Source organism: Orcinus orca, chromosome 2 (genome assembly GCF_937001465.1).
Source record: "Orcinus orca chromosome 2, mOrcOrc1.1, whole genome shotgun sequence".
NCBI classification, from domain to species: domain Eukaryota; kingdom Metazoa; phylum Chordata; class Mammalia; order Artiodactyla; family Delphinidae; genus Orcinus; species Orcinus orca.
The window spans coordinates 95,645,484-95,660,273 of record NC_064560.1 but is presented as its reverse complement, the minus strand read 5'-3'; the positions used below and the strand labels follow the sequence as shown (position 1 = coordinate 95,660,273).

The window sequence follows — 14,790 nt, the reverse complement described above, 5'->3', positions numbered from 1 at the left end:
GATTCTTAACCACTGCACCACCAGGGAAGTCCTGTGGGTTGTCTTTTCATTTCCTTTGCTGTGCAAAAGTTTTGAAGTTTAATTAGGTCCCATTTGTTTATTTTTGTTTTTATTTTTATTACTCTAGGAGGTGGATCTAAAAAGATATTGCTGTGATTTATGTCAAAGAGTGTTCTGCCTATGTTTTCCTCTAAGAGTTTTATAGTATCCAGTCTTACATTTAGGTCTTTAATCCATTTTTAGTTTATTTTTCTGTATGGTGTTAGAGAATGTTCTAATTTCATTCTTTTGTATGTGGCTGGCCAGTTTTCCCAGCACCACTTATTGAAGAGACTGTCCTTTCCCCATTGTATATTCTTGGATCCTTTGTCGTAGATTAACTGACCACAGGTGTGTGGGTGTATTTCTGGACTTTCTGTCCTGTTCCATTGATCTGTAAGTCTGTCTTTGTGCCAGTACCATACTGTTTTGATTACTGTAGCCTTGTATTATAGTCTGAAGTCAGGGAGACTGATTCCTCCAGCTCCATTTTTCTTTGTCAAGATTGCTTTGCCTATTCAGGGTCTTCATGTTTCCACATGAATTTTAAGATTTTTTTTATTCTAGATCTGCAAAAAATTCTAGGCTCTTTATTCTGTTCCACTGATCTAGCTGTCTGTTTTTTCCACCAATACTTTTTTTTTTTAAAGACACATTTATTCCATGTCATGATCAGACTATTACATTTAGCAATCAACAGCATGGGTGCAAAAAAAAAAAATCTACATTAAAACCCTTTGTTGGAATGCTTTACACTTTCCACAGAAGAGAAACTAAAATAACCTGTTATACAATTAGTCACAAATACAGTCCTCTAGTTTTTTTGCCCATACACATGAGTATTGTCTAAAACATGTCTTCTTTGTAGCAGCGAGGCCCTGCCACCACTGTGCTTGGCTGAGTTCACAGATCTTTTGTAACCTGTAGCTTCCCTGTCACTTCTCTGGCTCTCCTCTCCTGCTAAGCTTTGTTTCCTGGCAGTAATCAAAACCTTCTGCCACTGCCGTAGCTACTGCTGCTGCTGGAACCACCAAAGCCACCTTGGTTTCGGGGTTTGGCAAAGTATTGGCCTCCACCACCATAGGGGCCAGAACTTCTGCCTCCAAAGTTTCCTCCTTTCATGGGTCCAAAATTTGGAGTTTGATTGTTGTAACTGCCAGAATCATTGTAGCTTCCACCACCTCCAAAATTGCTTCCATCATTACCAAATCCATTATAGCCATCCCCACTGCCACCATATCCCCCAGCACCACGGCTGCCACCAAAGCCACCTCGACCACTGAAGTTTCCTCCATGACCACCACCAAAGTTTCCAGAACCACTTCGACCTCTTTGGCTGGATGAGGCACCAGCCATCTCTTGCTGAGATAGGGCTTTCCTTACTTCACAGTTGTAGCCATTCACAGTGTGGTATTTCTGCATGACAATCTTGTCTACAGAGTCATGGTCATCAAAGGTTACAAAAACAAAGCCTCTCTTTTTGCGACTGCCTCAGTCAGTCATGATTTCAATCACTTCAATTTTCCCATACTGTTCAAAATCTCTTAGATGATGTTCTTCAGTGTCTTCTTTAATGCCACCAACAGAAATCTTTTTCACAGTGAAGTGGGCACCAGGTCTTTGAGAATCTTCTCTGGAGACGGCCCTCTTTGGTTCCACCACTCTTCCATCCACCTCGTGTGGCCTTGCATTCATGGCCGCATCTACCTCCTCCACAGTGGCATATGTGACAAACCCGAAGCCTCTGGAGCACCTGGTGTTTGGATCCCTCGTTACCACACAGTCTGTGAGCGTTCTCCACGGCTCACAGTGGGTCCTCATACTGTCATCACTTGTTTCAAAGCTCAAACCTCTGATGAAGAGCTTCCGCAGCTGTTCGGGCTCTTTGGGTGACTCTGACTTAGACATGACGGCAGTGGAGGGGGAGGAGAGACGTCAACGATGCTTACTCGGCGGCGTCCACGGGCAGAAAGGAGTAATCTACCAAATGTATCTCCACCAATATTTGATGTTAGCTTTATAGCAACTCTTGAAGTCAGTTAGTGTCAATCCTCCAACTTTTTTCTTCTCCTTAATTATTGTGTTAGCTATTCTGAGTCTTTTGCTTTTCCATATAAACTTTAGAATCAGTTTGTTAATATCCACAAAATAACTTGCTAGGATTTTAATTGAGATTGTATTGCATCTATAGATCAAGTTGCAAAGAACTGACATCTTGACAGTATTGAACCTTCCTATATATGAACATGAAATAGCTCTCCACTTATTTAGTTCTTTAATTTCATTCATCAGTTTTGTAGTTCTCCTCATAAAAATCTTGTACATATTTTGTTAGATTTATACCTAATTATTTCATTTTGGGGGGTGCTAATGTAAATGGTATTACTTTTTTTAGATTAACTTTTTTTTTAATTGAAGTATAGTTGCTGTACAATATCATGTAAGTTAACAGGTGTAGAATATAGTAATTCACAATTTTTAAAGGTTATACTCCATTTATAGTTATTATAAAATATTGGCTATATTCCTCATGTTGCTCAATATATCCTTGTAGCTTCTTTTATACCTAATAGTTTGTACCTCTTACTTCTCTACCCCTATATTACCCCTCCGCCTTCCCTCTCCCCACTGGTAGCCACTAGTTTGTTCTCTATATCTGTGAGTCTGCTTCTTTTATGTCATATTCACTGGTTTGTTGTATTTTTTATATTCCATATATAAGTGATATCATGATCAATTCTTTAACAAGAATTGTTAATTCTTTAACAAGAATTATTTCACTTAGCATAATGCCGTCCAATTCCATCTATGTTGCTGCATATGGCAAAATTTTGTTCCTTTTTATGGCTGAGTAGTATTCCATTCTGTGTGTGTGTGTGTACCACATCTTATTTATCCATTCATCTGTTGATGGACACTTAGGTTGCTTCTGTAACTAGAAATAAGAAAATTAGAAAATGAAAAACTCACTGGTAAAGGCAAGCATACAGAAAAGGTAGGAAATCATCCAAACACAAAGCTAGTAGGGAGATTAAAAGACAAAAGTAGTAAAATCATCTATATCCACAATAAGCAGTTAAGGGATACACAAAACAGTTAAATATAAAATATGATATCAAAAACACGAATCGACAGCACAAATGCAGGGTTTTTAAAATGCATTTGAAATTAAGAGATCAGTAACTTAAAACAATCACATATATATAGACTACTATACAAAAACTTCATGGTAACCACAAAGCAAAAATATATAATAGATACACACACACACACACGCACAAATGAAATCCAAATGGTATTATATTTTAAATTTCAAATTCACTTATTCATTGTTGGTATGTAGGAAAACAATTAACTTTTATATATTAACCTTGTATCTTGTGACTTTGCTATAATGGCTTATTCAGGAGTTTGTTGTTGTTGATTCCTTCACATTTTCTATATAGATGATCATGTAATTTACAAAGTTTTATTTCTTACTTTCCAATCTGTATACGATTTATTTCTTTTTCTTGCTTTATTACATTAGCTAGGACTTGCAGTACAATGTGAAAAGCAGTGAGAGGGGACATCTTTGCCTTGTTCCTGATCTTAGCAGGAAAGCTTCGAGTTTCTCACCATTAAGTAGATGTTAGTTGTAGGATTTTTGTAGATATTCTTTATCAAGTTGAGGAAATTCTCCTCTATTGCTAGTTAACTGAGAGCTTTTGATCATGAATGGGTGTTGAATTTTGTCAAAGGCTTCTTCTATATCTATTGGTACGATCATGTGATTTTTCTTCTTTATCCTATTGATGTGATAGACTACATTAAATCGAACATTAAAGCAGCCTTCCTTACCTGGGATAAATCCCACTTGCCCATGGTGTACTATTCTTTTTATACATTGCTGGATTCAATTTGCTAATATTTTGTTGAGGATTTTTGCTTATTTGTTCATGAAAGATATTGGTTCACAGTTTTCTTTTCTTGTAATATCTTTGGTTTTGATATTAGGGTAATGCTATCCTCATGGAATAAGGAAGTATTCCCTCTGCTTCTAACCTCTAAGAGAGATTGTAGAGAATTGATGTAATTTCTTCCTGAAATGTTTGCTAGGATTCACCAGTGAACCCATCTGAGCCTGGCTTTCTGTTTTGGAAGGTTATTAATTATTGATTCAATTTCTTTAATATATATATAGGCCTACTCAGACTGTCTGTTTCTTCTTGTGTGAGTTTTGGCAGATTGTGTCCGTCAAGTAATTTGTCCATTTCATCTAGATTATCAAATTTGTGGGCATAGAGTTGTTCATAGTATTCCTTGATTATCCTTTTAATGTCCATGGGGTCTGTAGTGAACCCCCTTTTTTCATTTCTGATATTAGTAATTTGCATCTTCTCCCTTTTTTTCTTAGTTATCCTGGTTAGAGGATAATTTTATTTTCCTTTTCAAAGAACCAGCTTTTGGTTTCATTGATTTTTTCCCTATTAATTTTGTTTTCAATTTCATTGGTTTTTGCTTGAATTTTTATTATTTTTTCTGCTTACTTTGGATTTAATTTGCTCTTTTTCTAGTTTCCTAAGATGGAAGTTTACAAGATTGATTTTACATTTTTCTTTTTATCTAATATATGCATTCAGTGCTGTAAATTTCCCTGTAATCATTGCTTTCACTGCATCCCACAATTTTGATATTCTGTGTTTCCATTTTCATTCAATAATTTTTCAATAATTTTTTCAATAATTTTTTTAATCTCCCTTGAGATATCTTCTTTGATCTATGTGTTATTTAGAAGTGTATTATTAAGTCTCCAAGTAGTTGGGAATTTTTCCAACTATCTGTCTGTTATTAATTTCTAGTTTAAATCTACTAGGGTCTGAACACAGACATTGTAGGAATTCTATTCTTAAATTTGTTGAGTTTTGTTTTGTATTTTATGGTCCAGAATGTAGTCTATCTTGGCGAATGTTCCCTGTGAGCTTGAAAAGAATATGTATTCTGCTGTGATTGGATGATGTTATCTAGAGTTGTCCATTATATCCAGTAGATTGATGGTGTTATTGAGTTCAGCTAGGTCCTTCCTGCTGTATCTATTTCTGATGAAGAGTTGTTTAAGCCTCCAACTATGATAGTAGATTCATCTATTTCTCCTTGCAGTTCTATCAGTTTTTGCCTCACATAGTTTGACTTTCTGTTGTTACAGAAAGGGATGTTACATCTTGTTAAAGAATTGATCATAAGGGTTTTTTAAATTGCAGTTTTTAATTAAACTTTTTATTTTTTGAGATAATTGTAGATTCCCATGTACTGGTAAATAGTACATAGAAATCCCATATATCCTTTATCCAGTTTTCCCCAATGGTAACATCTTACAAAACTATAGTATAATATCACAACCAGGATTTTTTTTTTTTCTTTTGCGGTACGTGGGCCTCTCACTGTTGTGGTCTCTCCCATCGCGGAGCACAGGCTCCGGACGCACAGGCTCAGCGGCATTGGCTCATGGGCCCAGCTTCTCCACGGCATGTGGGATCTTCCCGGACCGGGGCACGAACCCGTGTCCCCTGCATCGGCAGGTGGACTCTCAACCACTGCGCCACCAGGGAAGCCCACAACCAGGATATTGATATAAAATCAATCCACCAATCAGAATCAGGTTTCCCCAGTTTTACTTGTACTCATTTGAATGTGTGTGTACTTAATTAATGTAATTTAGTCACATGTGTAGGTTCATGTATTCACCACCACAGTCAAGATAAAGAACAACTCCATCACCATCACCATCAATTTCCTTAATGTTGACATTTTATAAAACATCACCCCTCTCTTTTCTCCTCCTCCCACCCCAGTCCCTAATGCCTTGTAACCACTAATCTGTTCTCCATTTCCATAATTTTGTCATTTCAAGAATGTTATATAAATGGGCAAAGGAACTGAATAGACATTTCTCCAAAGAAGACGTAGAAATGGCCAATAAGCTCAACATTATTCGCCATCAGGGAAATGCAAAGCAAAACCACATGAGATACCGCTTCACACCTGCAAGGATGGCTATTATCAAAAAGTCAGTGTTAGCAAGGATGTGGAAAAATTGAAGCCCTCATACTGTGCTGGTAGAAAATTAAAATGATGTAGCTGCTTTGAAGACAATCTGGCAGATACTCAAAAGATTAAACAGAGTTATCATATGACCCAGCAATTCCAGGTGCTTGGTGTATATCCAAGAAAAATGAAAACCTATGTTCACACAAAAACTTGTATATGAATGTTCGTAGCAGCTCTATTTGTAATAATCAAAACCTGGAAGTAACCCAAATGTCCATCAACAGGTAAGTATATAAACAAAATGTGGTATACCTATACAATGCAATGTTACTCATCAGTAAAAAGGAAAGAAAAACTATTTATATACGAACTAGCGTGTATTAATTTCAAAATACTTATGCTGAGTGAAAGAAGCCAGGTCAAAAAGAAAAAAAAGATTACATACATACTATATGGCTTCATATATAAATATAAAATTCTAAAAAATGCGAACGAATCCATAGTGACAGAAAACGTGTCAGTGGTTGCTGGGGATTATTTCTTAACTTATCCTTTTTAATCAATTTTTTCATGTTTTTATTTTGTTATACATGAACTTCTACATTAAAGTATAAAAAGTATAAGATATAGACAGAATAGTGCACAAATCATAAGTGTACGAATTATCACAAAGTGAACACACCCATGAGACCTTGTGGAAACAAGATCCCTGTTTCTCAAGGGTGGTATTTTGGGCAGAACAATTTTTGTGAACTGTCAGAGATAAACACAGCTGGACATAAGTTAAAGTGGTGAAAACAGATTTATTCAGAAACTACTGACAGTAGGGGGAGAGCTGAGCACCAGTGCTGTTGGTGCAGAGGGAATGGGGGAGTAGGAAGGAGCTGAAGTAGGAAGTAAAAATGGGGGAATAGTAAGGAGCTGAAGTGGGAAGTAGGAAGGAGCTGTCAGGGAAGTAAAAATTACAAAAAGCTGGACAAGGGTGTTAGTCCACATGAAAGCCATCTCGATTTGCTAACTGGCTTATTGATTGAAGTTAGGCTTATTAATTATTAATTGAAGTTAGGCTCCTGCCCTCGCATAGAGACTGGGAGGTAGGGACCCTATCATCCGGTGTTGCTGAAGCAAACAGTACCTGATTTTGGCAGCCTTGGGTTTTCTCAGACAGACACTTTAGGGGGCCCTTGAACGGTTAGAAACTGTTAGTTCAAGTCTTTACAGTCAAAGTTGAGGCCTTGTCAAGAAGAGGGCTCAGTAGAGGCTGGCTAGAGTTTGGTCAAGGAGAGAATCTTTGTCAGCATAACTGTCTCACAGATTGAGGACTTTCAAAATCATCCCCTACCACCACCACATTATGATAAGCAAAAAAAAAAAAGCTCTGTGCATTTCCAAATGCCCTATCTCACAGAAACCACACTAAGTAACATCTAATGTGCCTACCAGCTTTGAAATCCTACAGTACTGTCCCTGGCTATTTTGTCTCTATTTGAAGATAGAGGTAAAGAAACAGGCTGAAAAGACAGTACACAGAGGTGCTGGGCGGGGGATGGAGGCTGTCGGAGGTTATGACCTTCCTTCCTCTGCAAATTTTCATGTGGAATGCACACTCTGTTGCCTGAATTACTTTGCACAAAGTCCCAGGAAAACCAGGCAAGGAAGTGGGCAGACTGTGGAGTGAACCCCAATTCAAATTCTGATTATGCCATTTAACTTTATTTCCATGTGCATCTTAGCCTCTCCTGGCCTCACTGAGCTTTGCAAAGCCATGATCTTCGGTGGTTCCTGCTCAAGATGCACAGACAGTCATGGCTTCCGGGGCAGGTTCTCCAAGGCTCTGCCAGCTGCATGGCCCAGACTCAAGGCCATACTTTTGGAACCTGCACCAACCACCATTCTCCAGTCTGCTTCCTTTCCCCACACCTGCTCCTGACAGGGGGTGTGGGTGTGAGGGACTGGAAGGAAGGGAAGCAGGAGATGAAAGAAAGGGAGCAGACGCCCCTCCCTACACAGCTTCCACTCAAGCCCTGCCAAGGCCTCCATGGGGGAGGCACCTGCCCAGCTCTAGGAGAGGGGGCATTGAAATGAACTTGGCCAAGGAAATAGTACCTAAAGCAACTGAATATGTCCTTGAAAATACACTATTTTAATAGCTAGATATTGCTGAAAAGGTTTTAGACCAGAAAGAGATGTCACTGAAGTTCCCCTCTACCCAGTTGGAAAGGGATTTGGCCAAGCAAATTAGATAGCTAGGAAAGACAGAACTGTCTCTGCTTATATAATTCATTGGTCTTGAGACCTCTCAAACAACTAGTTATAGTTGTTAACTACCCCCCTGGTGGGTAAGGAAAGCCCAGACCTTCAGGACCCAGAGGTCTGGCTACCCTCTTGGCAGGGAAGATAATGTGGTTCACTCCTTTGTGGAATTTTTTTTTCCCCTGGGGAAAAATAGTTTTTCTCAGTAGGATATCAACATGCCTAACCACAGACATCTGGACTTTCTCCTATTGGTAAAGGGAACTTTAAAGCATTTCAAATAGGGGATAGATATGATTGTATTTGAGTTTTAGAATACTCACCCTGGTTCCTACCACATCTTTTACTTTTTCTTTAATTTTTTAAATTTTTTTCTTTTACTTTTAAATAAGCTTTTTTATTTTAAGTAATTGTAGATTCACATGCAGTTCTAAGAAATAAGACAGAAAGATCCTGTGTATTCCTTTTCCAGTTTCCCCATGGTAACATCTTACAAAACTGTGGTACATTAATCACAACCAGGATACTGACAATTGATACAGTCAAGAAACAGAAAAGTTCCGTCACCATAAGGATCCCTCATGTTGCCTTTTTAAAGCAACATCTACTTCCCTCTCACCCCTACCACCTCCTTAACCCTTGGCAAACACTAATTTGTTCTCCATTTCTATAATTTTGTCATTTCAAGAATGTTAAATGAATGGAATCATACACATACATGCCTGTGGGAATTGCTTTTATCACTTACCATAATACTCTAGAGATCCATCCAGGTTGTTGTGTGTATCAACAGTTTATTCCCGTTTTTTGCTGAATAGTATTCCATAGTACGGATGTACCACAATTTTTTTTAACTATTCACCCGTTGAAGGACATCTGAGTTGCTTCCAGTTTGGACTATTATGAATAAATCTAGTATAAATATTCGTGTACAGGCTTTTGTATGAACATAAGTCCTCATTTCTCTGGGCTAAGTGCTCAGAATTGCAAGTACTGGGTCATATGGTAGTTGCACGTTTTATTTATTTTTTTTAAAGAAACTGCCGAACTATTTTTCAGAGTGGCTGTACCATTTTACAGTTCTGCCAGCAATGTATGAGTAATTCAGTTTCTCTGCGTCCTTGCCAGCATTTGGTATTGTCACTGTTTTCTATTTTTGCCATTTCAATAGATGTGTATTAATGTTCCATTGTACTTTTAGTTTTTGTTTCTGTAGTGAAATGACGTTGAATATCTTTTCAGGTGCTTATTTGCCATCTGTATATTCTCTTCAGTGAAATGTCTCTTTATGTCTTCTGGCCATGTGCTAATCATGGTGTTTGGTTTTTATACTGTCGAGGTTTGAGAATTCTTTAAATATTCCAGATACTAGTCCTTTGTTGGATATGTGGTTTGCAAATATTTTCTCCCACTTTGTAGCTTGTCTTTTTATCCTCTTATCAGAGTCTTTCTCAGAGCAAGTTTTTAATTTTGAATGAGTCCAATTTATTCATTTTTCCTTTTATGGATCATACTTTTGGTGTCAATTCTATAGACTCTTTCAGTAGCCCTGGACCCTAATGATTTTCTCCTAAGTTTTTTCCTAAAAGTTTTATAGTTTTACATTTACATTTAAATGTATAATCCATTTTGAGTAAACTTTTGTATAATGCGTGAGACTTAGATTGAGACTTTTTTTGCCTATGAGTGTCCTATTGTTCCAACATGATTTGTTAAAAAGACTGTTTTTCTTCCATTGAATTACTTTTGCATAATTGTCAAAAATAAGTTGGACATATTTGTATTGGTCTCTTTTTATGTTCTCTATTCTATTCCATTGATCTATATATCTTTTTCTATGTCAGTACCACACAGTCTTGATTACTATGCTATATAATATGCCTTGAAATCAGGTAGACTAATTTCTTCCACTTTATTCTTCTTTTTCAAAATTGTTTTAGCTATTCTGGTTTCTTTGTCTTTCCATATAAATTTTAATATATTCTTGCCTGTATCTACAAAAAAAATCTTGCTTTTTTTATAGTAATTGTGTTAAACTTATCTATCAATTTAGGGAGAATTGGCATCTGTACTATGTTGAATCTTCCAATCCTTGAATATGGTAGGTCTCTCCATTTATTTAGATCTTATTTGATTTCTTTCATCACTGTTATGTAGTTTTCAGGATAAAAGTCCTGTACGTACTTTGTTAAATTTACACCTAAAATTTTTGGGATTTTTTTGAGTGATAAAACATGGTATTGCACTTAAAATTTTGGTGTCCAAAATGCTATTATATAGAAATCCAATTAGTATTTGTATGCTTTTCTTATAGCCTATGACCGTGTTGGACTTATTAATTCTATGAGGTTTTATTTGTTTTTAAGATTCCTTTGGGATTTTTCTACCTAGATAATCATATTCTCTGCATATAGGGATGGTTTTACCTCTTCCTTTCTAATCTGTATACCCTTTACTTTCTTTCCTGCCTTATTGTACCGGTTAGAATTTCTAGCACTGTGTTGAGTAAGAGTGATGAGGATGGAGGTACATACCACCAGCACAACCACTCAAGAAAGACTGTCCAGAATTTCTGTACCACAGTTACAAAGTTCTGGGACAGAGAAACTGATTTGGCCTACCTTGAGTAAGGGTCTACCTGTCATCCAGTCATTTGTGACAAGTATGTATGAACTTCTATCCTTTGCTCAATAAAAGCTTTGGAGCAAGCTCTCGGAGTAGGTTTTGCAAGAGGGTATAGGGATGGGATGAAAATGAATTACAATGCTGGGACTCCCCTGGTGGTGCAGTAGTTAAGAATCCGCCTGCCAATTCAGGGGACATGGGTTCGAGCCCTGGTCCAGGAAGATCCCACATGCCACAGAGCAACTAAGCCCATGTGCCACAACTGCTGAGCCTGCACTCTAGAGCCTGTGAGCCACATCTACTGAGCCCAAGTGCCACAACTACTGAAGCCCGCATGCCTAGAGCCCGTGCTCCTTAGCGAGAGAAGCCCGCGCACCACAACGAAGAGTGGCCCCCGCTTGCTGCAACTAGAGGGCCAGCACACAGCAACGAAGACCCAACGCAGCCAAAAGTAAATAAATTAAGAAATTAACTTAAAAAAAAAAGAAAATGGCAATGCTAACACAGTATGTGATCCCTCCTGAGAGATGACATCTATCTATTTAATCATGACAAGGTTCGCTGGGAGGTATGCATCTTCCCAGATCCAGATTTGGTTAAGCCCCACCATTCACAGCTCTTTTCTCTGATAAACATGGAACTCCATGATGCAGTAAGAAAAAAACCTAGAATTTCTTGCTAACGACTTGAAGACAAGGGTCAGAAAATGAAGGACTTAGAGACTAAAATGATGGGAACTTGGCAAGATTGAGTGCTCCTGGCGACTAGTACAGTGCATAGAACACAGCAGTCTTCACTAAATGTGACTGAGTGAATGACAGAATCTCATAACGACCTGGAAGAACATGTCAAAGAAGAGACTTATCCTGAAATGAGCTTCCTACGAAATTTGTGTTTTATTTTTTAATTTTTAATTTCACAGAATACATATAAATGTGTTTTTTAAATGAGAGCCTAACAGATAAAGCTAATATCCTCTCTGACTACCACTTTGAATTCTTGCCTCCTTTCCCACTCTCCAAGAGTAATCACTGGTATAAGTTAGATGTATATACTTCTAGACTTCCTGTAATACTTTCATAAATGTATTATATGTACCCACCAGAAATATATAATATTGTGTAGGTTTTAAGAATATATGAATGGTAGGGACTTGCCTGGTGGCCCAGTGGGTAAGACTCTGTGCTCCCAATGCAGGGCCCGGAGTTCGATCCCTGGTCGGGGAACTAGATTATACATGCATGCCGCAACTAAGAAGCCTGCATGCTGCAACTATTAAAAGATCCCGCAACTAAAATCCCGCAATTAAAAGATGCCACAGCGAAGACCTGGTGCAGCCTAAATAAATAAATAAATAGAGGTGCTTATTTTATATATATATATATATATATATATATATATATATGAATGGTATTCTTTCCAATTGCTCTTCAGTTTCCTTTTTTTCATTCAAAAAACAAAGTTTTTTATTTCTAGTTGACCCAGAAAGAGACCTAGCTTATTCGTTTCAATGGATACATAGTATTCCTTGGTATGTATGTGCCACAACCTGCCCATTCCCTTACTGAAGGGTATTTAGGTTGTTTTCATTGTTTTGTTATCATCAAAAATGGTGCAATAACCTTGTATTGTTTCTATATGCATGTGTGTAGAAGATGGCAAAAAAAAAAGTCACAATCTCCACCCTCCCTGTATCCACACACTTCGCAATTTGATTTTGCAGCTCTTCCCACCAACAGGTAAAGTCCTTTTTCCTCCCCCTGAATCTAGGATGACCTTGGGCTTAATTCAGCCAGTAGAATGCAGCAGACATGTCAGTGTGCCAATTTCAAGCCTAGGCCTCAAGAGGCCTTGAATGCTTCTGCTTTCTATCCCTTGGAGTTTTGTCCAGCCACCAGGTGATCAAACCCAGGCCAGGCTGTTGGGGAAAGAGAGACCACACCGAACAGAGTTGAGCTGTGTCAGCTGAGGGCATCCTACGCCAGCCAGCCCCCAGCTATCCCAGCAGCGGACTGCTGACAGTGACTGAGCCAGAGGAAATCAGAACTGCCTAGCTGGGTCCAGCCAGAGTTGCCAACCTGGAGACCTGTGAGCTAAATAAATACTTGTTCTAACAGCAAAAGTTACCTGATACAATGTATGCGGATATTTCTTTAGAGTAGATTTTTTTCAAGCTTTAGCATGTATCAGTATCAGCTGGTGGGGTTTTAAAATCACAGATTGCTGGGCACCACTGATTTAGTAGATCTGGGTGGGACTTGAGCATTTGCATTTCTAACAAGTTCTCAGGTGATGCTAATGACGCCGGTCCAAGGGCCATGCTTTGAAAATCACTGCTGTAGAATATACAACCTAAAAATGGTATTGCTGGGTCATGAATTATAAGCATATGTAATAGCTAAATCGATACTCCCAAACTACCATCCAAAGTAAATATATCCTTTTTGAAATTTTAAGGGATAAAAGAATAAGTCACTGAAACAAAACTTATAAACCAGATAGTATGAGGAACAAGTGTGAATAAAGAAAGTATCAGCATGAAGGGGGAAGTAACTCACTGATTCTTGGGGTTGGAAGGTGGAGCAGGAAGCTGATTAACAGTAATATTTATGACCAAAGCACAGAGTATGAATGATGAAGCAAACCTGAAATGTTAAGCCAAGAAAATAAATAGTATTTCATAATATTACATATTACACTATATACTAGAGCAGGACTTATAAGGAGAAGCTGCTCTAGAAGAGTATTCCTTCTTCTAAAGAAATAACAGGGGAGAGAGAGATAAGGTCCTAGATGGTCAGTCCCCACCCTCATCCCTCACCTCACTTCCCTTAGTTCTCCATGCCAGCTGCCATGGTTATCTATTACTTCCTTGAATGAAACCTCCTATCTGCCACCACAGGGCCTTTGCACTTACTGATTCCTCTGCATGGAACACTTCCTCTTTCTGTCTGCCCATACTCAACCAAGTTAATTCCAATTTAACTTTAAGGTTTTAGATCTAATTTCACTTAATCAAGAAAGCCTAATCTCCCAGACTAGGTCAAATTTCACCATTATAAACTCTCAACACACTGCATTTCTCCTACACAGCACTTAATGCAGTTGGGATTTTACCTTTATTTGTGTGTTTGTGATTCATGACTATCTTACCCTCCAGCCTAGGAGGTTTCAGGAGGGCTGAGAGTGTGTCTCTTTTGAGTGACCGTTGTAACCTCAACACTTTGTCTGGCAAAGAGCAGATGCCCATAAATATGTGTTGGATGAATAAAGTAGCGTTTTGCAAAAGCTTTCAATGGACCTGAGGTCAAGATTGCAATGGGAAACATTCAGAAGGGGAAAAAAGAAGAGGAAACAGAAGTACTATCTTCATGATAGTACTAGAGGGTCTATCACACTAGAGGGTCACAAAATAGTCACAGAATAGCAATGATGAGCTTCCATCTGTTTGAACAACCATATCAGAAGAGTATTGGCTACTGGACCTCTGATCTCCTGGAGAGAAGTTTCTACTGGTGTACTAGTGGGTTCTATTTAAGGTCCAGCCCTATTCAGTATTTTGAACAAGACAGAAAGCTTGCCTATCTTGTTTGCAGATAAGATGAAAGTCAAAGGTTTATTTTGACAGAATTTAGATTTAAAATAATACCATGGAAATACAAAGCCAAAACCAATAAGATAAAGGTCAATAGAGACACTGTACATATTAAATCAATCTTGCAAGTACCTGATATGGAAGAGAAGCTGGGTTTGACTACATGGTTTATGTAAAAAAAGACTTGATTGCTGACAACAAATTCATTATGAACAAATGCCATGATACAACTGGTAAAAAATGGTAACTGT

At 38.0% G+C, this 14,790-nt stretch overlaps 1 pseudogene; it reads right to left on the bottom strand.

Moving 5' to 3' along the window:
- Positions 1–684: 684 nt before the first annotated feature.
- On the bottom strand, positions 685–2,070 carry LOC101285194 (heterogeneous nuclear ribonucleoprotein A1-like; annotated as a pseudogene).
- Between the last annotated feature and the right edge of the window lie 12,720 nt (positions 2,071–14,790).